The following is a 23,343-nucleotide window of genomic DNA, read 5'->3' as shown; positions in this document are numbered from 1 at the left end:
CCTATTAGAATGGCCAAAATTCAGGACACGAAAACACCAAAGGCTGATGAGAATGTAGAGAGACAAGAATTCTCATTCACTGCTGGTGGGAATGCAAACTGTACAGCCAGCCACTTTGGAAGACAGTTGGGTGGTTTCTTACAAAACTAAACATACTCCTACCAAAGGATTCAGCAATCATGCTCCTTTGTGTGTACCCAAAGGGGCTGAAAACGCGTGTCCACATAAAAACCTGCACACAAACGCTTATAGCAGCTTTACTCGTGATTACCAAAACTCGGAAGCAACCAAGGTGTCCTTCAGCAGGTTAATGGATAAATAAACTCTGAGATATTCAGACAATGGAATATTATTCAGTGCTAAAAAGAAATGTGCTATTAAGCCATGAAAAGACATGGAGGAAACTTAAATGTGTATTACTAAATGATAAGAAGCCAATCTGAAAAAGCTATATACTGTATGATTCCAACTATGACATTTTGGAAAAGGCAAACTATGGAGACAGTGAAAAAAATCAGTGGTTGCCAAGGGCTGTGGGAAGGGAGGTATGAATAGGTAGAGCATGGAGGATTTTTAGGGTAGTGAAACTACCCTGTATGATCCTCTAATGACGGATACATGTCATTATACATTTGTCAAAATCCACAGAATGTACATACATTACCAAGAGTGAATCCTAATGTAAACTATGAACTTTGGGTGATAATGATGCAGCAATGCAGACTCACTGACTGTAACACATGCGTCACTCAGGTGGGGTATGCTGAGAGTGGGGAAGGCAGCAAGTGCGTGGGGGCAGGCGGCATGTGTGGATATTGGGCAGACGGCATACATGGGTATTCTGTACTTTCCATTCAATTTTGCTATGAACCTTAACTGCTCTAAAAAATAAAGTCTATTAAAAAAAGTATTACGGATTTCCCTGGTGGTGCAGTGGTTAAGACTCTGTGCTTCCAGTTTTGATCCCTGGTCAAGGAACTAAGATCCTGCATGCCACTCAGTGCGGCCAAAAAAAAAAAAAAAGATTAAAATATTTTTTAAAGGTACTGGATATATTTTAAAATGCTATTGCTGGATTCCTTTAAAGGACCAGTAAAGGCTCAATCTGAACTCGTAGGATTATTTGTAACAGTTGTAACTAATATTTCTATAGCAATTTAGAATGTCCCAAGTGCTATGCCTGTAAATATAATGACTTAATTCTCACAACGACCCTAGGAATGAGATGATGTTAGTGGACATATTTCTATTTTATACTCGAAGAAACTGTGGTTTCAAGAAGGTAATTCAGACCTGAACTACAGATGTGACTAAAACCATGTTCTTTCCTCCACACTGGACTCCATTTGACCGCTGTAGTACTATCCACCATTAGCTAACACTCCTGAGTCCTGGAGTCTGCAGCTGAATAAAAGGCAAATTACACTTGTTTCAGCTCCAGTTCCATAGCAAGTGGTTTAAATTTGCAAAACACGCTCAGTATATACAGTAACAATTAATCACAACACTCAAAACCAGCAAGAATATCATCTTCCTCTCCACATTTCTGGGTAACCAAAAGCCAACAGATGTTTATAACCGGTTTATGATCTGTGAGGCTGCATTACATACTCGCAGGCACGCCAAGGTTCATTCGGTTCTGAGCCAGCAGAGCCTGGGAGTCCTCCAGATCCACACACTCATCTCAGGAAGGGTCAGGGGTTACCTGGGTCCCTCTGCAAGTTAATAAGTGCCGGTATTCAGTCGCTTTCACTAGAGGAAGGTAGCTACGCAAAATATATTAGCAGAAATGACAAATAAGCAAAGGGAAATAAAAACACAAAGGGCAGATTTAACTCCTCATTCACCAGCAGCATTGATAAATAACTGAATTTTTATCCTAGCCCATTAAACGGAAGGAGGGAAGCAGGCTTGCCATTGAAGGGTAAGTAGCAAACTCGGCAGCTGCAGGAGATTAGGGAGTCTTGGCAGTGGGATGTGGGCCCAAAATAGACGTATTAAACACAACTAGGTGAGAGTTCTGATCAGTACGTATTTTTAGTAATTGCACATTTGTAACTTTCACATGTCCAGTTCAAAATTAGTCTAGCTATCAATCTCTTGAAATGCCAGAAAAATGATTCCTACTCCACAATCACCCTCACAATGCAAAAAATCATGCAATCCAAGCCCAGCAATGATTCTGTGGCTGCCCTCAATATGGAACCTTGAAACCCATCTTGACAGTTACAACTGTCACTCCCACCATTCACCTTCACTCACCCTGCACCCCTGCCTCCAGTCAAAAGGAACTTGCTCTACACTCCATGTCTGATTTGTGGGTGGGGGTGGCGGCTGTGGCAGCCTAGGGTAAGCAGGAAGAAGAGAAATGTGGCAGAGACTCCTGGTTGTCTCCCAATACCTGTTCCCAGCTTCATCCCTGGGAAGCTACATAAGGAATCCATTTGCTGACTAACCAGATTGAGTCAAGTTCTCAAGTAGGACTAAACTTGACCACACCTTGTTTCAGGTCACAAATTTCTCTGCTGGTATCTTCTATCGCTGTCAAATTACTATATTACAAGGGCTGTTTTTATCTACCTCTGTTGGACAGCAAGAAACATGTTTAGATGACTGTAAAAAGTCAAAAACAAGACTGGCATAGGAAATTGTAATACCTCTTAAATTGTCCTTACTGTCAGGCTTTGCTCTCACCTAGAAGCTCAGGCCTTTTGTTCTCTAGCACTGAAAAGATTCCTGCATCATTTTCAATATTTCCAACACGAGTTTAACCTGTTGTTTCCCTTCTGTAGAAGCTCTTTAAAAAGTAAGTACTTAGGGGCTTCCGAGGTGGCGCAGTGGTTGAGAATCTGCCTGCCAAGCAGGGACACGGGTTCCATCCCTGCTCCTGGAAGATCCCACATGTCACGGAGCAACTAAGCCCAGGCACCACAACTATTGAGCCTGCGTTTTAGACCCCGTGAGCCACAACTATTGAGCCCATGTGCTACAACTACTGAAGCCCACATGCCTAGAGCCCGTGCTCCGCAACAAGAGAAGCCACAGCAATGAGGAGCCTGCGCACCACAACGAAGACTAGCCCCCACTCACCGCAACTAAAAAGAAAGCCCGCGCACAGCAAAAAAGACCCAACACAGCCAATAAAATAAAGTAATTAATTAAAAAAAAAGTACTTACATTTTTAAATATGTAGTTTTACTACTAACAATTTTGAAATTACTGAGTGTCTAAATCTAAACAACAGAAAATCAATATGTAAATCCCACTCATGCTCTGAGAATCCTACCCACCAACACAAGTGATTATCATGTCACAACCTATAATAGATCATTAGTTGAATACAGAACAGAGAAAGAACACTAGTACAGAAATATAAGTCTACAAGGAACATAAATATATTTCTGCAAATTTCTTTCAAAATTATTTCTACCAGATCTGCAAACTGCACTCAATGGATTGACATCTGTATATAACATGAATATGCCCCCATATATCAAAAGCTAAGAGCAAAAGTAAAAATATAATGATGAATAATATCTCCATTTTGATTTATTTAGTGGGAATTAACGGTTACCCATACCTTCAATGTTATACACTGAAAGATATTGTACTTGCAAAATGCATCCTGAAATCGCTTGTCTTTCATCACTGAGAAATAAAATTATTCTAAAATAATGAAATAAACTAGCTTTTCTAATTTAATGGTAAAAATTCTAAACATATCACGTTAGCAACTTTTGTCTATTTATAAACCATAATGCATAGTTTCATCTCACTGTGCATTTTAATATACATTAGGTACCAAACTATTTGTTGACAAATCACACTTTTCTTATGTGATTAAACTATGTGAATTACCTGGTAAATGAAAGAACAGTAGAAATATATATTGACATTCACTGATTCATTCAAAAACTATCTCTTAGGGACTTCCCTGGTGGCACAGTGGTTAAGAATCCACCTGCCAATGCAGGGGACACGGGTTCGAGCCCTGGTCTGGGAAGATCCCACATGCCGCGGAGCAACTAAGCCCGTGTGCCACAACTACTGAGCCTGCGTTCTAGAGCCGGGAAGCCACAACTATTGAGCCCACATGCCTAGAGCCTGTGCTCCACAACAAGAGAAGCCACTGCAACGAGAAGCCCACGCACCACAACAAAGAGTAGCCCCCACTCGCTGTAACTAGAGAAAGCCCTCGTGCAGCAACAAAGACCCAACTCAGCCAATAAATAAATAAATAAATAAATAGATTTATTTATTTAAAAAAAACTATCTCTTGGGAATGTGTACGTGTCAGACTCTTGTCTAGGCACTGGGCTACACTGGTAAGCAAGACAGAGGAGATCGCTGTTCTCATGGACTCAGTGTTACAGGAGGAAGTCATGTAAAGGGGAAATATGGTAATTTAGACAATGACAGATGCTAGGAAGAAGATGAAAGAGTATGATGTGACAGGATGTGACGTGGAGAGCTACGTTAAAGAGAGCCACGGAAGAACTCAGAGAAAAAACAAATTAATCTGAAGTGATTCATCTTTTAATTAAAATCACTTATCACATGCCACCCCAGGACGGTGAAGAGATTTTTTTAAATTTCTACGGACAATTACAGCTAGCCATGAGCTGGGCAGATGCCTGGAGGGTCTTCTCAGGAACCTTAAGCAGCACAAGCAGCTAGCTGGTAGAGACTCAAAGAAGGGAAGACTAATCTTGACTTCTTCTTAAAAGGACTAACACACACGCCTGTGCTAAGACACATAATACTTATAATCTTGGAGACAAATCCAAGATTTCCTAGAGGTAGTTTATCGTAAGTCTATTACCTGAAAGAGTAAAAAGAAAAGAAATAACAATTGAATAAGGCCCTGAAACAATACTCAGAAAGTGCTGCATTTTTTTTTTCTGGTTTATTTTAAAGAATTGGTGACTTCTCAAAAACCATGGCAAGTGTTAAAGTCCAAAGAAAATGTTTCTGACTACTTGCACCTATCCATAAGATTAGACTTTGCTTTGTTGCCTTCCTGGCACCATTCTACGAGACATCTTCAGGATGTTCTTTGAACCCAAACATGACCATATCCTTTGCTCTGAAGAAGGGTTAAGAGAGCAGTTCAAATTCAGCTTAGTTTTTTGGCCTCAGTGTGACAAACCATGCTGTCATGTAACCTCGAGAAAGGCACAGAATTTGAAGTTTGAGGAGTTGTTAAGATGGGGAAACTGGCTACTTTCCTTCTTCCTGTGCTTGGTATTCACAATGTGGTATCACCAACCATCCTTCAAGTTTAGGATCCTTCAGCCATCCTGGGTTCAAGTCAGAAATCTAGGAGTCACCAGAGTCAATTTCTCCCTCTCCTTCACCCCTCATATCCAACCTGTTACCAAGTCTGGGATCTTCCTCTCTACATCTACCAAGTCCACTTCTCTCAGTTCCTCTCCCACTAACCTGATTCAAAGCATTTACTTGGACAGGACTGCTAGAGTAATTGCCTAACTCATCTCCCAATATATGTACTCTCCCTGTTCCAATCTACTCACTCTTCTGCAGTTCAAATTACCTTTCAAAACAAAAATCTAGTCAAGTTTCTCACCCAACCCTGCTCTTATTAAAATCCTTCAAATGCCTTCCATTACTTTTAAAATCACAACTATAATCAGATGGGTGAAAATATAGATGAAACAAGACTGACAAAGTACTGATGAAAGCTAGATGGTAAGTACACTAAGTGTCTCTCTTTTGTGTATATTTGAAATTTTCCACAATAAAAACTTAGAAAATAATTAACAACCAAAAAACAAAGAAAGACCATGATTAACAAGGATTCCATGGTTTGGTCCCACTGACCTCACTACATGCTTGTACTCTGCACCTTTGCAGCAGTGGCCTCATTTCATTCTTCAACGGCTCTATGTTCCCTCTCACTACAGAGTGTTTGCACACGCTGTTCCCTCAATCTGGAACGCCTTCATTAACTCCTACTCAGAGATCAGGGCAGCCTGCCTAAGACCCACCTGCTCACCACATCCATATCAAAGTCTTTTGTCAAATGGTGCTCATTAACTGACGTTCTTTACCTAGACAATGTCACCTCAGTTTGTGATCACACATTTCTGAATGTAATTAACTGTAAACTTCGTAACAGCAGAGTCTATATTTTTGCTTATCATTGAATACTAAGCATTTAGCACAGGACCTGGCAGAGAGCCAGCACTTTAAAAGTGGTTGCTGAATAATTACTAAGACTACTCAGGGAATTGCTTTCAAGTTTTTATAACAAAACACATTCTAAATTTACAAAAAATTATTTGTTATTTTGGTCTGTTTCCCTCAAGTTGCTACAGAGAAATCGTTCTTATTTATTTCCTTTGGAGAGTCTTTCCTTTGAGATACTGGAGTACTCAACATTCCTGTGATGGAAGTATCATGGTCACCACCCAAAAATAACCACACAAATCCACACCCGAGTCTTGTCTCACTCTTCTTTATGGTTCCTTCTTTTCCTTCCCCCTCCCCCAAATCAACATCAAAGGACTAGAAGACACTTCTAGTTGGGGATAAATTCCCGCTGAACCCCAGGAACTTTCTTTCAGTTCCTGCTCCAGATGGCTGGCAAGCAGATTTCCATTAGGGACCCTTCGGCAGAGGCTCCAGGACTTCGCTCCATTCTGCTTCCCTTGTGATCACCACTAACATTCCTTCTGCAATATATTCCAGGCATCATCACAGGGCCATTTACTTTGTATCATGTGGTAAATGGACTTATCTTTTTATTTTATCAAAACTTCTAGGTGACAGGCATAAAACAGAAGCCAAAAACTAAATCTGATTTAAATGATTTTATTCTATCATGTTAACATTCAGTGTAACAATTTATGTAATTAGAGAGTTCAATTAATCTTGAACATTAATTCAATATTTCTTAGAACTACAGGGCCATTAAGACCCTAAGACACGGATCCCCAACCTTTTTGGCACCAGGGACCAGTTTCATGGAAAACAATTTTTCCATGGACTGGGGCGGGGTGGGGGGTTTCAGCTGGTAATGCAAGCGATGGGAAGCCATGGGTAGCGGCAAATGAAGCTTCACGCGCCCGCCACTGCTCTCCTCCTACTGTGGGGCCCAGTTCCTAAGGTTCCTAACAGGCCACGGACCGGTACCAGGGGTCCTAAGAAATAAATGGCCAGCAAGGAGATTAAATTTATCAAAATATCTTCTAAACAAAAAAGCACATGAAGCATCTGGCACAGGCTTCATTAATTAATTCAGACATCATTAATTCAAATTTTATATTTGAGGAGCTGAGTAAAAATTTAACTTTTATTCTACCTATGACCTGCTAAGTAAATCAACAGCAGAGTCAAAAAAAAAAATGTGTGAACACCTTCAAGCACTTGTTCATATGAAAATAATCGGTGTTACCTACAAATCACTCTTGCCAGGTAAAGCTCAACAAGAAGGATCAACTCCCCCCCCTCGCCCCCTAGGAATACTCTAACGCTATGTAAATATACATCTGTGAATCAAGAAAGCTCCATAATATGTTGTTGAAACTGTCAACTGGCAATATTACCCGCACATAAGTCTGAATTAAGAAGTTTCTTTAAAAAAAAAAAAAAAAGGTCCCATTATACTTTTTTTTTTTTTTTTTTTTTTTTAAATTTTAGGGGTTGTGTTGGGTCTTTCTTGCTGTGTGCGGGCTTTCTTTTTTTTTAGTTGTGAGTGGGGGCTACTTGTTCGTTGTGGTGCACGGGCTCCTCATTGCTGTGGCTTCTCTTGTTGCGGAGCACGGGCTCTAGGCACGTGGGCTTCAGTAGTTGCAGCACATGGGCTCAATAGCTGTGGCTCACGAGCTCTAAAGCGCAGGCTCAATAGTTGTGGCGCACGGGCTTAGATGCTCCGTGGCATGTGGGATCTTCCTGGAGCAGGACTTGAACCCATGTCCCCTGCATTGGCAGGTGGATTCTTAACCACTGCGCCACCTAGGAAGCCCCCCCATTATACTTTTAAATCATGTTTTTAAACACAAAATTGGCCTCTAACACTACAGCAGGAAAGTAAGCAAATTTAAAAATTCCTCTTAAGGAATTTCTTTAGGGCAACCATTCTTCATAAATTAAGTAATTACTAGGAGTTCCCTGGTGGTCCAGTGGTTAAGACTCTGCACTTCCACTACTGAGGGCATGGATTCAATCCCTGGTTGGGGAACGAAGATCCTGCATGCAGTGCAGAAAAGGGGGCGGGGGGTAGAGAGAAGGAAGGAAGAAAGAAGGAAGGAAAGAAAGAAGGAAGGAAAGAAAAGGAAGAAAGAAATTACTAAAATTATAAGAATAAGACTATCTACTCAAAGACTGAATAAGGGCACTGAAAGACCTCATGCATTTTTAAAAAATTTTTGCCAAGTTCAATAAAAAAAGTTTAAGAGAAATTATCTTCTAATCTAGTAAGGAGAGTTGTTGAGACTACTTTATTATTTGCTAATTACAAAACCAGGGCTAGAGGGGAGACCTGAAAACTAGATCAGTCTCTACCTGCAGGAAAGTCTGTATTTCAATTTTAGATAGATGGAACCCAACTTTAAGGAAAGACTTGAGAGCCTATTACAGTGTTTATTTGCTGATTGTCACTGAAGTCAGATGTTTGCTCTTATATTTAATTCCCCCTGCTATCATTAGTCCCACTCTGGTTTTTACTGGACATTGAGCAACCTGCTTACATATACCAGACCACTTATTAAGTAAGCCCACTTCTGTGGCCCCTTCATCTGGTAGTTATTATAAGACCTGAGGTCATACTCTGTACTGCCAATTAATCGTAAACACAGTGGCACTGACCAAATGTTTAAATAAGCCATTCAGTGTGTCTATACCAGTTTCCAGTATCAGAGCCCTTGAGGAGGCTGTTCATGTGTATCATTCCATAGAGCTAGCTTTCCTTTGGTGGAGAACTTGGTGTCAAATTCACTGCACAATTTGCCTGCCAATATCTTAAAATGTGTATAGACTTTTTTTTTAAATCAGTCTTCTACTTCTTTATCTGTCAGCATACTGCTTATGGGTAGAATTAGGTGACACCTTCCAGTTCTGCACTTCCAGGGAAAAGCTTTACCTGTACACATGATTTTTCTGGTAAAGTCTGAGCTTTAACCCCAGCCATCTACAGAATTATTCAGTACAAAATACAGTGCCAATTCTGCAAAACAGGCTGTGATCTTCCTGTGTACAATCAAGACAGTTATCATTATCAAGAAGCTCCTGGATCATCAATCCAGAATGCAAAAGAAACATGACACGGACACTAAAACTACAACAGCGTAAGTGCTGGGGCAGGTAGGGCAGCTGATCAGCCTCATCACTTCAGCAGGGGTGCGCAGCTCTCTCCTAGCACGGTCACTATGCTACCTATAGAGGTGATGCCAACCAAGATGAGCTCCATAAATCCTGAACTCAGCCACACAGTAAAACTCTCTCCACATAATAGTGAGAAAAGGGGTAATCATCTATGTATTGTCTTTTCAAACTTACACATGAAATAACACAAATCTACAGCATCATTTGCAAACTCAAAAAAACCATGATGATATATGTATGGCATGCTAAGGATGAAGGGCAAAGAAAGAACTGCAAAAGCATGGCTGATGCAGGATTGGTTTTTGTTTTATTTTGTTGCTTCTCCTAAAGTTAACTGTTTAAAGTCTTTGGCTTTGATTATATACTTTAATAATGAAGATAAATTCGGTTTCACTCAAAAGAGTAAATATTAAGCAACATACTTTCAAATGCATAAAAAAAATAACTGATTAGGTAAAGTCCTTAAACAATTCTAGGAGTGGATGACTTGACAAAAATGTGAGCTATGAATTTGTTTGCATTTCTTCCTTCATTAGAAATCATTTGGGGGAGTTCCCCAGTGGTCTAGTGGTTAGTGTTCAGTGCTTTCACTACTGTGGCCTGGATTCAACCCCTGGTCAGGAATAGATCCTGCAAGCTGTGCAGTGTGGCCAAATAAAAAAGAAAGAAAGAAAAGAAAGAAATCATTTGGCCATTGGTTTTACAGATCTGCGTTTTACATCAAAATTAATAACCAAATTTAGAGACTTTCCTGGCGGCCCAGTGATTAAGACTTCACACGTCCAATGTAGGTTCAATCCCTGGTCAGGGAACTAGATCCCACATGCTGCAATGAAGATCTGGTGCAGCCAAATAAATAATGTTTTTTTTTAAAGTTAAAAAACACATTTTATATAACTGATGGTTGCTGTTTTCATCAGTGTTATTAGCATATAAAATAACAGACCTGATGTAATCAACTGTTTTTACCCTTGTCATTTCTGCTAATAAATTTTTCTAACACCTTTATACATTACTTATAAAAAAAACAGTAAAGTATAATATGACCATTAAACAAGGATAATTCTAAGGTAAAACCTGACTATGAAAGCTAATCATTCAAGCACATATAAAACATAACATCCTTATCAGGTAGTACACTTAAAAATATTCCTTGACATGGAGAATAAGATGTTATAAATTTAAATAAACAAAGAAATTTAAGTATACCTCATTTACTGAGAATCTTGAACCAAAATAGAAGCTCTGGGGCTTCCCAGGGCACAGTGGTTAAGAATCCGCCCGTCAATGCAAGGGACACAGGTTCGATCCCTGGTCCAGGAAGATCCCACATGCCGCTGAGCAAACTAAGGCCGTTTGCTACAACTACTGAGCTTGCACTCTAGAGCCCGCAAGCCACAACTATTAAACCCATGTGCCACAACTACTGAAGGCTGAGCGCCTACAGCCTGTGCTGCGCAACAAGAGATGTCACCGCAATGAGAAGCCCGCGCACCGCAAGGAAGAGCAGCCCCCACTCACCGCAAGTAGAGAAAGCCCGTGCAGCAACGAAGACCCAACGCAGCAAATAAATAAATAAAATTAATTTTTAAAAAATTGAAGCTCTGTAATGGTTAACCCTAGAATTCACTTGAGATAACCAGATGTGAAACTCACAAGTAGGCTGATTTGTTGCTATGTTACATTACACCAGACTGTCCTTTTGAGGCTTCTTCGCCATTTCACTGCAATACTTGACGTTGTGCATTACCCTTAATTTGCCCCACCCTCAATCTCTTGGTTTTTGTTTCACTGAAAATATAGAACACCCACATGTTTCCATCTCTATATTCACCTACCTACCTGCATCCATGCCCACATAACCCTGCCTCTGCTCCTGGTACTATACAGTCACTACCTGTGCTCCAAGTGAAAACCAACCCCTCCATTTGCACATTAGATCTTCTCTCTGCCCTACTTAAGGACATTGCTCCAACAATTCTACCCCCTCTCTTCTGCATCCTAACATTTTACCTCTCTCCCAGATAAAATCATTTCCATCAGCATAAAACATGTTTTAATTTCTCCCTTAAGGAAAAATAAAACAGGACTTCCCTGGTGGCTCAGTGGTTAAGAATCGCCTGCCAACGCATGGGACACAGGTTCGATCTCTGCCCTAGGAAGATCCCACATGCCGCAGAACAACTAAGCCCATGGGCCACAACTACTGAGCCTACACTCTAGTGCCCATGAGCCACAACTACTGAGCCCATGTCCCACACCTACTGAAGCCCACGCGCCTAGAGCCCGTGCTCTGCAACAAGAAAAACCACAGCAATGAGAAGCCCGCGCACCACAACGAAGAGTAGCCCCCGCTCGCCACAATTAGAGAAAGCCCTCATGAAGCAACAAAGACCCAATGCAGCCAGAAATAAATAAACAAATAAATAAAATGTTAAAAAAAAAAAAAGATTCCAGGCTTTAACTGCCATGGCTTGGGTTCAATTCCTGAGATTCTGCAAGCCACACACTGTGGGGCCAAAGAAAAAAACATTTAAAAAAAATTAAAAAATAAAAACAAAAAACAAGCAAAAACAAAGAACAAACAAAAACAACCCCTCTCCTCCAAAACTTTAAAAAAATAAATACAAATAAATAAATATAAAACAAAACAGTCTCTTGATTCTACATCTGCCGTCTATCTACTGCTCCCCTTTACAGCAAAATCATTCAATAAAATTGTCTATAATAACCGATGTATATTCTTCAGTACCCACTCTCTCCTGAACCCACCACAAACAGAATTTCATTCCCTTATCAAAGTCACCAATTAATGATCTCCAATGGTCAACTCTCAATCTTCGTCCCACTTGACCTATCAGTAGTCCTGTCATGGTAACATTCACTCTGCATTGAATCAATCTTTCCTTGGCTTCTAGAACACATACTCTTCTGGTTTTGTTGCTCCCTTGTGTGCTACTCTTTCCTTAACTCCTCACTTCTAAATCATGCAAGTGCTGCAGAACTTGGTCCTCAAGTTGTCTTCTCTTCCATACCTACACTCGCTCTCTTCGTGATCTTGTCCAGGCTTGTGACTTAAAATACCACTGATAGGCTAACCGCTTCCAAATTTATATGTCCAACCCATACTTCTCCCCTGAACACCAATTTCTATATATAGCTGATCTTCTCCCCATCCTAAACCTGCTCCTTCAGTAGTCTTCTCCATCTTAGGAAATGGCAGCTCCACCCTTCCAGTTGCTCTGGCCAAAACCTTAGGGCCAGGCTTCCTAGGTGGTGCAGTGGTTAAGAATCCGCCTGACAATACAGGGGACACAGGTTCAAGTCCTGGTCCGGGAAGATTCCACATGCCTCAGAGCAACTAAGCCCATGAGCCACAACTACTGAGCCCACGTGCCGCAACTACTGAAGCCCATGTGCCCAGAGTCCGTACTCCCCAACAAGAGAAGCCATGGCAATGAGGAGCCCATGCACCACAACAAAGAGTAGCCCCCACTCGCTGCAACTAGAGAAAGCCCGCGTGCAGCAATGAAGACCAACACAGCCAATAAATAAATAAATAAATTTATTTAAAAAACAAACAAAACCTTAGAGCCATCCTTGACCCAACTCACATCTCACACTCAACCAATTAACAAAATCGCACCTTCAAATATAATCCAATTATGACCTCATACCATCTCTACTGCCAGCATCCTTATCTAAGCAATCCTCAGCTTTTACTTTGGTTAAAATAGCATCTCCCTAACTGGTCTCCCTGCTCCCATCATTGCCCCTTTGCCCACATAGGCTATTCTCAACACAGAAACAAGGGAAATCCCTTTTAAACTCAGACCATATCCATTCTCTGCTCAGAGCCCTCCAATGACTCCCTATCTCACTCCAGATTCAAGTCCTCATGTGTCATGGCCAAAATTCTCACAAAGACCTTGATTAAATGAGATTATATCTTGTAAAACTCCTAACACAGTACCTGGTAAAAAAAAAAAAAAAGCACTTGACTAATAACAACGCCCTTCCTCCCACTGGAGTTTCACATCAGGCTGCAGTTAGAATCACTTAGAGGCCTTTCTCACCTTCTGAGATGGCCCACACTATCTGCAGAGTATGCTTCTCTCTAAATCAACCTCTAAATAAACTTCTTACCTATCACTTTGTCTCTCACTGAATTCTTCTTGTGATGAGACATCAAGAACCTGAGCTTTAGGGGCTTCCCTGGCAGCACAGTGGTTAAGAATCCACCTGCCAATGCAGAGGACACAGGTTCGATCTCTGGTCCAGGAAGATCCCACATGCTGTGGAGCACCTAAGCCCATGAGCCACAACTAATGAGCCCATGCTCCGCAACTACTGAAGCCTGCTCACCTAGGGCCTATGCTCCGCAACAAGAAGCCACTGCAGTGAGAAGCCTGCGCACTGCAATGAAGAGTAGCCCCCACTCACCACAACTAGAGAAAGCCCGTGCACAGCAATGAAGGCCCAACACAGCCAATAAATAAACATAAACAAATAAATTTTTTAAAAGAATTTAAAAAATAAAATAAATAAAAAACACCTATGTCCTAAAGAAAAACAAAAACAAAAAAACCCTGAGCTTCATTAAAAAAAAAAAAGAGAGAGAGAGAGAATCACGCAGAGCAGCAGTTCTCAAAGACTCTCTCGAAGGGCCACAGGCCTCTGAGTGGCCAGTACTATTTTCATATTGACACTAAGATGTTATCTGCCTTTTCCACTCTTATTCTCTCATGTGTATACAGTGAAGTTTCCACAGATTACATGACAGGAAATGATGCCATCACTCTTACAACTAATGGAATGTGTGGTTGTACAGTCTTGTGTTATCCAGAATTTTCTAGGATAACAGGTTTAGGTTACATTTTTTTTTTTTTTTTTTTGGCTGCATCAGGTGTTAGTTGCAGCACGTGGGATCTTCATTGCGTCGCACAGGCTTCTCTCTAGTTGTGGTGTGCAGGCTCCAGAGCAAGTGGACTCTGTAGTTTGCAGCATGTGGGCTCAGTAGTTGGGGCACACAGGCTTTGCTGCCCTGCGGTATGTGGGATTTTAGTTCCCAGACCAGGGATTGAACCTGCACCCCCTGCATTGGAAGGCTGATTCTTAACCACTGGACTAAGAGGGAAGTCCCTACAAATATATTTTTCAGAGATTAATTCAGTTTGATCTCACTTCTGTACTCTTACCAGCTACCATCACTTACACATGCTATAATTTCTATAAACTGAATATTGTCTTACATATCATTAATTTCAAATTCTGAAGCTTTGCTTATGCCTACACAGAAACACAAGCAGTATGTTTTGTTGTTTTATTCTGCAATAATGTTTTTTAAGTTTTTAAACTTTTATGAATTTTAAAATTTTATCTAGGACTTCCCTGGTGGCACAGTGGTTAAGAATCCACCTGCCAATGCAGGGGACACAGGTTCAAGCCCTGATCCAGGAAGATTCCATACGCCGTGGAGCAACTAAGCTCATATTACACAACTACTGAGCCCACATGCTGCAACTACTGAGCCGTCATGCAACAACTACTGAAGCCCGAGCACCTAGAGCCCATGGTCCACAAGAGAAGCCACTGCAATGAGAAGCCGGCACACCACAAAGAAGAGTAGCCTCCACTCATCATAACTAAAGCAAGCCCACCTGCAGCAAAGAAGACCCAACACAGTCAAAAAAAAAAAAAATCTGAAACTGCTGTTTTAACATTTTAGGCTTGTAACAACATTTCATTCCCCCCCCCGCCCCCGCAAAAAAAGCAATGTCTATAATAACTCTTTCAGATTTAAGAATGAATCATTTCCTTAAAAAGGGAAGGTGAGAAGACACGATTTCTCAAACCACAGCCGTATCATCCACTTCTAAAGATGCTGAAAAAGATGAAACTGACCATAGCAGGGAGTTGTCTGATTCCTGACAGAGGAGTCTATGCCAAGAAAACTGGATGAAACTGAAATAAGAAACAAAAATATGATGGCTTGATAGGTGTTAATTACTTACCTTATTGTGTGTGTCTTATGCAACAAGACATTTTCTATTATTATTACTGAGCTACCATTTTGAGACTAATCATTCAAAAATTTTTTTAAAATAATATTTTATACACCACGATTAAGTGGGATTTTTTTCCAAGGGTTTAAGGATAGCTCCATGTCTGCATATCAGTGTGATACACCACATTAACAAAATGAAAGATAAAATGTATATAATCATCTCAGTAGACGCAGAAAAAGCATTTGACAAAATTCAACATCATTTATGATAAAAACGCTCAACAAAGTGGGTATAGAGGGAACAAACCTCAACATAATAAAGGCCATATATGAAAAACCAACAGCTAATATTATACTGAATGCCAAAAAACTTAAAGCTTTTCTTCTACGATCATAAACAAGACAAGGATGCCTACTCTCACCACTTATATTCAACATAATACTGGAAATCCTAGCCAGAGAAATTAGGCAAGAAAAAGAAATAAAAGGCATCCAAGTAGGAAAGGAAGAAGAAAAACTGTCACCATTTGCAGATGACATAACCTTATAGAACACTCCAAAGACTCCACCAAAGTTAAACAAATTCAGGAAAGCTGTAGGGTACAAAATCAATATATAAAAATCAGTTGCATTTCTATACCTTAACCATGAACCATCAGAAAGAGAAATTAAGAAAAAATCCCATTTACAAATGCATCAAAAAGAATAAAATGTCTAGTAATAATTTAACTAAGGAAGTGACAGATCTGCACACTAAAGACTATAAGAAACTGAAGAAGACCCAAATAAATGGACAGTTATTCCATGTTCATGGATTAGAAGAATATTGTTAAAATGTCCATACTACCCAAAGCAATCTACAGAGTCAATGCAATTCCTATTAAAACTCCAACAGCACCTTTCACAGAAATAGAAAACAACAATACTGGACTTCCTAGGTGGCACAGAGGCTAAGAATCTGCCTGCCAATGCAGGGGACATGGGTTCCCATCCCTGCTCCAGGAAGATTCCACATGCCGTGGAGCAATTAAGCCAATATGCCACAAGTACTGAGCCTGTGCTCTAGAGCCCACGAGCCACAACTGTTGAGCCCATGCACCACAACTACTGAAGCCCGCCTGCCTAGAGCCCATGCTCTGCAACAAGAGAAGCCATGGCAATAAGGAGTCCGCACACCACAACGAAGAGTAGCCTCCACTCGCCACAACTACAGAAAGCCCATGTGCAGCAATGAAGACCCAACACAGCCAATAAATAAATAAATAAATAAATAAATAAATTTAAAAAAAGAAAACAGCAATCATAAAATGTGTATGAAACCACAAAAGACTCCAAATAGCCAAAGCAATCTTGAGAAAGAACAACAAAGCTAGAGGCATCATGCTTCCAATTTCAGACTATATTACAAAGCTATAGTAATCAGAAGAGTATGGTACTGGCATCAAAACAGACACAGAGGGCCTTCCAGGCGCGGAGGCTAGGGGGGGCGGTGGGAGGGAGATGGCAGCGGCATGCCGGCCAGGCGCGAGCCGCCCAACCCTCCTCCTCCCGGCTGCTGCCACCCACGTGGAAATCGCTGGGGCCTCTCCGTCTTCGTGTGTGAGTGAGCCTGCCGCCTCCCCATCAGTCCTTGGTCTCCCCCCGCTCCTTCCTCTCACAGCGGCCAGCCCAAGGGTCGGTCGGCGGGGGGCCTCCCGCCCGCCCGCTGGGGCCATGAAGGATGTGAAGCTGGAGTTCCCCTCGCTCCCGCAGTGCAGAGAGGCCTCCGAGGAGTGGACCTACCCTATGAGACGAGAGATGCAGGAAATTTTGCCCGGATTGTTTCTAGACCCATATTCTTCCACCATGAAAAGCAAGCTACCTATACTATAAAAACATGGAATAACTCATATAATAGGCATAAGACAAAATATTGAAGCAAACTTTATTAAACCCAACTTTCAACAATTATTTAGATATTTAGTCTTGGATATTGCAGATAATCCAGTTGAAAATATGTTTTCTCCCCATGACTAAAGAATTTATTGATGGGAGCTTACAAAGTGGAGGAAAAGTTCTTGTCCATGGGAATGCAGGGATCTCCAGGAGTGCTGCCTTTGTTATTGCATACATTATGGAAACATTTGGAATGAAGTACAGAGATGCATTTGCTTACGTTCAAGAAAGAAGATTCTGTATTAATCCTAATGCTGGATTTGTCCATCAACTTCAGGACTATGAAGCCATCTACCTAGCAAAATTAACAATACAGATGATGTCACCACTTCAGATAGAAAGGTGGTTATCTGTACATTCTGGCACCACAGGCAGTTTAAAGAGAACACATGAAAAGGAAGATGATTTTGGAAACATGCAAGTGGCAATTGCACAGAATGGCTGATTCAAGAGCAACAGTATAGAGGATGGGAATTTCTATTTGGGAAGGAGAAAATACTACAGACAGTAATAACGTAAAATGTCAAAAACACAAGAAGTAGTTTCTTTTCAATTACATGTTGCTTCCAGACATGTTTCTCTGCAACTTGTTGAGCAACATTTTAAGATGTTGGACTTCTGCAATAGATGGCACTGATGGTTTTATTCCTTTTTTTTTTTAATTCTTTACAGTTTTATTATAAACCAAGAATTTTGGACTTGCAAAACAAAAACAAAAACAAAAAAAACACACAGATCAACAGGAAAGAACAGAAAGTCCAGAAATAAACCCATGCATTTATGGCCACTTAATGACAAAGGAGCCAAGAGTATATAATGGGGAAAGGATAGTCTCTTCAGTAAACGGTGCTGGGAAAATTGGACAGCCACATGCAAAAGAATAAAACTGGACCACCATCTTACCCCGTACACAAAAATCAACTCAAAATGGATTCAAGTTTTGAACATAAGATCTGAAACCATAAAACTCCTAGAAGAAAACATAGCGGGTAGCTCCTTGGCATACATCTTAGTGATGATTTTTTAGATTCGATATCAAAGGCAAAGGCAACAAATGCAAAAATAAACAAATGGGACTACATCAAACTAAAAAGCTTCTTCACAGCAAAGGAAATCATCAACAAAATGAAAAGGCAATCTGTTCAATGGCGGAAAATATTTGTAATCAGATATCTGGGGACTTCCCTGGTGGTCCAGTGGATAAGACTCTGCACTCCCAATGCAGGGGGCCCGGGTTCGATCCCTGGTCAGGGAACTAGATTCCACATACCACAAAAGATCCTGCATGCCACAACTAAGACCCAGCACAGCCAAATAAATAAATACATATTTTAAAAATCATATATCTGATAAGGGGTAACACCCAAAATATATAAAGAAATCATACAACTCAACAGCAATAAAAGATCTGATTTTGAAAACAGGCAGTGGAACTAAAACATTTTTTTCAAGATGACATCCGAACAGCCAACAGATACATGAAAAGGTGCTAATCATCAAAAAAAGTCACTAATCATTAATCATCAGGGAAATGCAAATCAAAATCACGAGATTATTAGTTTAGACCTGTTCAAATGGCTGTCATTAAAAAGACAAGAGGTAATAACTACTGGATGTGGAGAAAAGGGAACTTTGTGCACTGTTGGTCGGAATGTAAAGTAGTTTAGCCACTATGGAAAACAATATGGAGGCTTCCTCAAAAAATTAAAAATAGAACTACCATATGATCCAGCAATCCCATTTATAGGTATATATCCCAAGCAAACAAAATCACTATCTTGAAGAGATACCTGCACGCCCATGTTCAATGCAGCATTATTTACAATGGCCAAGACAAAGAAATAACCTAAGAGTCCATGAATGCATGAACCGGAAAAAAAAATGTGATACAACCCCCCCCCCCACACACACACACAAATGGAATATTATTCATCCATTAAAAGGGAAACCCTGCTCTTTGTAACTGACAGAACTTAATGGAATTATGCTTTGTGAATAATAAGTCAGACAGAGAGAGACAAATACTGTATCAGCTCACTTACATGTGAAATCTAAAAAAACTGAACTCGTAAAAACAGAGAACAGATTGGTGGCTGACAGAGGTGGGGGTGGGGTATGACCATGGTCAAAAGGCACAAACTTTCAGTTTTGGGGGTTTGGGGTTTTTTTTTGGCCTTGCCACATGGAGGATCTCAGTTCCCCAACCAGGGATTAAATCTGGCCAAAGCAGTGAAAGCCCAGGATCCTAACCACTAGGCAACCAGGGAATTCCTCAAACTTTCAGTTTTAAGAGAAATCTTAATAAGTTCTAGGGATGTAATGTACAGGATGGTGATTATAGTTGACAGTATTGTATTACATATTTGAAAGTTTCTAAGAGAGTAAATCTTAAAAGTTCTCATCACAAGAAAAAAAAATTATAACTATGTTACAGTGGAGAAACCAGAAAGACCTCACCTTAATCAAGCAATCAAGGTTAATATCAGCAGTAATAAGACACACTGACATCATGTACCCTTTGATATGATGCAATGACAAGGGCACATCACTTCTGTGATATTATTGCCAAAAATGCATGACCTCAATCTAATCATGATAAACCACCCCTTCTGGCTTAAGGAACATTCTGCAAAATAACTCACTACATACTCTGTGTGAGACAATTTTCTTCAGATACTTCAAGATAAAATATTGAAAGATTCTGAAAACCCAGCTATCTTCAATTAATCCAGACATTAAAGAGATTTGTAAAACCTGTAAAATACCACCACTCTTTTCACTAAATCTCACATTTGCTTCTTATTAATGAGCACTGGGGGAAGAGGGTGGTAAATGGAGAGTGGTAATTCTTTAAGATGGTTGGTTGCCATATTCCAAAAAATGTGTACTTCATGAGACTAGAGAAAGATAAACCAGTAATTATTGTGGTTGCCAAACACTATCTTCTTTTGGGATTTAACAATGTCATGTACAATAAGAGTGAAATATTTAAGTAAACTTTTCATCCACTCAATGAGTACATAGACATTAAAACGTGTATGCAGGGCTTCCTAGGTGGCGCAGTGGTTGGGAATCCGCCTGACAATGCAGAGGTCACGGGTTCAATCCCAGCTCCAGGAAGATCCCACATGCCACGGAGCAACTAAGCCCGTGTGCCAAAAAAAAAAAAAAGAATGTGAAAACGTGTATGCAGAGTTCGGATTATAAAAAATGTTTATTATAGAGGAAAAAACAGATTATAAAATTGTATTTAAATAAATCACGTTCTAAAAACTAAAAATCATAATGATTAAAAGAAAGAATTTCTTCCTTATGTTTTAGAGGAAATTATTTGGAGGTTGAATAGTATCTATCCTCACAATTAATTGTGGGCCTACTATGTGAAGAGTGCCATGTACGTACCAAGGAAGATAAACTATAAGAGACACATTAGAACTCTGGTAATATATAATCTAGTGGGCTCAAAAGAGGGGTATTTTTTCCACATTTGCTATAGTGAGTGTGAAATATCTTTATAATGGAAGAAAACTAATAAAACTGCCTTCAAAAATATTTGGTTTTGGTATCCAAAATTTGCCCAAAATATCCATGTTTCTGATAACTTCAGCTTCTTCCCACAATACACATGTGCTAGCTCTGGGATGTGTCATCAGCTGCAGCTAAAGGTGACAATAAGCAATAGATGCTGCTGAAGATGGTACAGATTATGCTCCTATAATTGTATCACAGCCTCTCATTGCACCCGCTTTGTTGTGTTTTGTTTTGAATGCTGGTGTGGGAAGTCAGTTTTAGAAATATATTTTTATTCAAATTTCTCCATTCCACTCATTTAACTCCTTTTGTGGATCTGTCAGAAGAAATGTGTATTCTTTCTACCTTTGTACATTATTTTACCAGAAATATCACAGTAGACAGATATGAACACCCTTCTGGTTTCAGGTCCCTTATCTCCCTGAAGTGGCTGGATAGACCATGTCTTAGGTTACTCCCATGTCTACAAATTTAAAGATTCTATAACCTTATGTCCTACCTCCTTCCATACAAAGCCCTAAACCCACACAGCTCCATTTATGCATTAAGTCCTTTCTTTACCAGTTCCTATATTTTTGAATCACATTTCACACTGAAGTCTATCTTTGTGCAGCTATGTTAGGCTATTACGATCAGGATCTGACTTATTTTAAAATGCCTGCACAATTTGTATTAATGTAGTGACAGCAAACTTCTACTCACCCTTCAACACCCAGATTTACTTCTTTCCCACTGTTTCCAACTTCCCAACTTAGCACTAGTCACTTGTTCCTAAAGCATTCTGCACAGGGTTCTTTTACAACACTTATCTCATACCATAACTATCTGCTGACCATTGTGATTCCTTCAGTGGTTCCGGCCTTAGTAACAATGGCTAACAATTCCTGAGTTCTCAAGATAAAGTTCTCTCTATCTTCCTTCACTTAGGTTTCATAGAAACCATAGGAATTACGCACTATTTATTTCCATTTCACAGATACAAAAGCTGACTCTTAGCTTCCCACTCTTCTGATCTTGTAAGATACTCCTGAATCAGTCCCTGACCTTGGAACATCTCCACTGTTCCCTTTCCCCTCTCCAGCTCCTACATGAAAAGGGAAAGCAAATATACAAAACTTAAACACCATAAATTCTACCCTCTTTTGAGCTCACTAAATTATAAGTTATCAGAGTTCCACAAGTGTCTCTCCACAGTTTATCCTTAATGGTACTCTATACACAGTAGGCCCACAACTGTTTGTGAGGATACATACCATTCAACCCCCAACCTTAAAAACTATCATTTCAATCCTAACCATACCACAGCACCTTTGCCAGACTTCTTGCCTCTCAAATTCCTATCACCAGATCACTTCCAGTAAATACACTTTACTTCTTTCTCAGAAGGATGGGGTCATCTGAAAGGAGTTTGCTCAAATTCACATCAGTATAACTCAGGCTCCATGTTTTTTCTTTTCTTTTCTTTTTATTTACTTATTTGGCTGCTCCAGGTCTTTTTCGTTGCGACACACGGGATCTTCGCTGCCGCATGCAGGATCTTTTAGTTGCAGCGTGTGGGATCTAGTTTCCTGACCACGGATCAAACCCAGGCCCCCTGCATTTGGGAGCACAGAGTCTTAGCCACTGGACCACCAAGGAAGTCCCTAGGTTTTTTTCTTTTATCCACCTCCAGTCTCAGAAGAAAGTGCATTTCTTTCCTAAAACCTGTCCTAATCAACCCAAATCTACGAGTCCATCTTACCATTTTACTGGAACCGCTTTCTACAGCCATCGTTTATTCTATTGCTCCATCTCACATTCATGCTATTTGACTGCTCTAGGTCTGACACTATCACTCACCATTCCCTTCTGAAGTGTGCTCCTCCCTCTCTGGCTTCTATGGGGCCGGCCGGAAGCTCAGGCCCTGCCCTCAGCTTTTCTCTCTGTGCATTTTCTCTCATGCTGACTCTTCATTCTCCCCATCTAAGTCCCTGACACTCAAGTCTCTACCCACGGTCCTGACTTCTCACTCCACCTCAAGTTCCATATCATCAGTTCACTGCATTACTTCAGATCTGACATTACAAAAACCAAAGTCCCAGAACTTTTCTAGGGCACGGTGGTTAGGAATGCACCTGCCAATGCAGGGGACACAGGTTCGATCCCTGGGCCAGAAAGATCCCACATACCACAGAGCAACTACTGAGTCTGCACTCTAGAGCCCGAGAACCACAACTGCTGAGCCCTCGTGCCACAACTACTGAAGTCCACATGCCTAGAGCCCATGCTCCACAACAAGAGAAGCCACCATAATAAGAAACCTGTGTACTGTGATGAACAGTAGCCCCTGCTCGCCACAACTAGAGAAAGCCCACATGTAGCAACAAAGACCCAACGCAGCCAATTAATTAATTAATTAAAAGAAAAAAAAAACACATACCAAAGTCCCATCTTCTCTCCAAAACCAACCTCTCTTCTAAATTTCCATTTTTCCTGTCACCCAGAATCAAAATTTAAAGGTCATCTGTAACCAAAACCCCCTTCAT

The 23,343-nt window shown here is 40.4% G+C and overlaps 1 protein-coding gene, 1 non-coding gene and 1 pseudogene across 4 annotated transcripts in view; 2 read left to right on the top strand and 1 right to left on the bottom strand.

The window, feature by feature from the left end:
- The window catches only part of NUDT3 (nudix hydrolase 3), a 112,397-nt gene that overhangs the window by 74,909 nt on the left and 14,145 nt on the right, over positions 1-23,343 (bottom strand). The gene's annotated exons all lie outside the window — the stretch shown is intronic.
- LOC130831310 (serine/threonine/tyrosine-interacting protein-like) lies at positions 17,066-17,732 on the top strand (annotated as a pseudogene).
- On the top strand, positions 18,470-18,542 carry TRNAG-CCC (transfer RNA glycine (anticodon CCC)). Its single transcript has one exon. It is a non-coding gene; the product is annotated as a tRNA-Gly (tRNA).

Source organism: Hippopotamus amphibius, chromosome 11, assembly GCF_030028045.1.
Source record: "Hippopotamus amphibius kiboko isolate mHipAmp2 chromosome 11, mHipAmp2.hap2, whole genome shotgun sequence".
Taxonomy (NCBI): Eukaryota; Metazoa; Chordata; class Mammalia; order Artiodactyla; family Hippopotamidae; genus Hippopotamus; species Hippopotamus amphibius.
This window is presented reverse-complemented; position numbering and strand designations above follow the sequence as displayed.